A 2,354-nucleotide genomic window follows, 5' to 3' on the forward strand; every position below is an offset into this window, starting at 1 on the left:
TCCTATCATCTGTGTATGAGCTTCTGATTGCTCCACATTCTTGTCAACTCTTGTAATTATCAGTGTTTTAAAATTGTATTATTATTGTGTTTTTCATAGCATTTCCTTGATAACACATTATTTGGAATATAGTTTCATGTACTTATTAGTCATTTGTATCTTTTCTATAGTCAAGATATTGACCATTTTGAAAATTGGGTTGGTTTGCTTATTATTGAGTTTTCTGAATTCTTTTTATGTTGGGATTCAAGACATTTGTCATCTGTATGCATTGTGAATATTTTCTCCTAGTCTGTGGCTTGCCTTTTATCACTGTAGAGTAGAAGTGTTGATGAGTCAAAATTATTTCTTTCTTCTTTAGCAGTTAATATTTTTGCTGTCTTATCTAAGAAATCTTTGAGAGCCCTAAGATTGCTTTTTCCCCTCTTTTCCCCTCTGGAAGCTTTATATTTTTAGCTTTTATGTTAGATCTGTGATGTATCTCATATTAATTTTATGTATGGAGTAGGCTGGGATTGGGGTTCATATTTTTTTTAAAAAATATACAGTTGTTCCATTTCCCTTTGTTAAAAAGACTTTTCTTTCTCCATTGATTGATTTGGCATTTTGGTTGAAAATAAATCGTTCATATATAGGTTCATTTCTGGACTCCTCAATCAGTTTTATTTGAGGAATGAATATATTAATAAATTAAGGCTTCTATTCCATGAAAATAGCATACCTCTCCATTTTTTTAGGTCTTCTTTAATTTCAGCAATGTTTCATTATTTTCAGTGTAGAAGTCTTAACTCATATTTTGCTAAATTTCATCCTAGATAGTTGATGTTTTTTGATGTTATTGTAAATGGTACATTAATTTTTTGTTTCCAATTATTTGTTGTTAATATATAGAAATACAATTTATATTTTTAGGTGAGGCAACTCTTGGTTGACCTCACAGATTGCAAGGACCTTGTCAGCTTACAATCCCTTATTTTTTTACAGTTTTTATTTTTTTATGACTACAGCACCTGGTCTTCCTAGGTGGTCTCCCATCCAAGTACTAACCAGGCCCGACCTTGCTTAGCTTCCGAGATCAGATGGGATCAGGTTTGTTCAGGGTGGCATGGCCATAGACTAACCTTATATTTTGCACCCTTGCTAAATTCTCTTAAGATCTAGTAGCGTTTTATACATTTCCATAAGATTTCCATATGCTCAGTCAAGTCTGCAAAAACTAACAGTTTGTTTTTCCTTTCCAGCCCCTCTGCCTTTTATTTCTTTTTCATGCCTCAGTTTTGAATAAAACTGCCTTGTTCTCAAACTTAGTGAGAAATAGCTTAATATTTCCCCATTAACTAAGACATTACCTGTAAGTTTCTGTAGTTCTTTTAATCAGGTTTGCTGAGAGCTTTGATTGTGAGAGGGTGTTGAATTTTGTCAAATGCTTTTTCTGCATCTATTGAGGTTTTAGTGTCAGGGGTATATTGGATTCATAAAACAATTTGAGAAGTGTTTCATCTTTGTTTTTTGGAAAGAGTTTTTATATGGCTGGTATTATTTCTTTTTAATGTTTGATAGAATTCATGAGTGAAGTCATCTGGGCCCAGAGACATTTCTACATTTTAATGACAAATTAAGCACATTTAATAAATATGGAGCTATTTAGATTTTTTAATTTCTAGTGTCAGTTTTAAAGTTATGTTTTTGAAGGAATTTATCCATTTTATGTAGGTTTTTTTTATTATGTTGGCATGAAGTTGTTCATACTATCCTCATATTATTTGTTCATATCTATGGGATCTATCATGAATAAAAAGAACAGTCATGCATTGAATGGGAGTGAGCCAAAAATTTCTAAGAATCTTTCAAATGGGAAATTCCAGGATTAATAAACTGTCATAGAAAGAGAGTCAGTATGAATCTTCTCTGTGGTCCTCTGCTAGATTTCTTAGTTCTTCAACTCTAAATCAGAAACAAGAATAGTTTTCTCACTGAAAACCTTTCCTCTTTACCTCATTTTCCTTTCCTGCTCTTCTTTTTAGAGGACTTGCACCAAACTCTTGCTCTATTGAAAATGAACTTAAAATGGAAATTTGAATTTACAACAGTAATTTGAATGTAGTTGTTTCCTTAACAACAAAAAAATAAATAAATAAAAATAAAATTGTGATTCAGACAGACTTAAAAACTCTCAGAGGTTTAATTAGTACTTTAACCTGAGGAAGCCATTTATAACTAATATTTTGAAAACTGTCCACTGGAGAATGAAAGTACTTGTTGAAAGTGGCTCCTAGTGGCTAATTGGGCTCAAATTTAAAAACAGAGCCTAGCAGCCACTGCTAGACAGGGGACTCTCATGCATGCCAGGCTTC

General features: G+C 32.2%; 1 non-coding gene across 1 annotated transcript; it reads right to left on the reverse strand.

The window, feature by feature from the left end:
• Window positions 1-998: 998 nt before the first annotated feature.
• On the reverse strand, window positions 999-1,117 carry LOC112481706. Its single transcript, XR_003047002.1, has one exon. It is a non-coding gene; the product is annotated as a 5S ribosomal RNA (ribosomal RNA).
• Window positions 1,118-2,354: the final 1,237 nt, after the last annotated feature.

The sequence above is a fragment of the Pteropus alecto genome, unplaced genomic scaffold (genome assembly GCF_000325575.1).
Source record: "Pteropus alecto unplaced genomic scaffold, ASM32557v1 scaffold55, whole genome shotgun sequence".
Classification (NCBI taxonomy): Eukaryota; Metazoa; Chordata; class Mammalia; order Chiroptera; family Pteropodidae; genus Pteropus; species Pteropus alecto.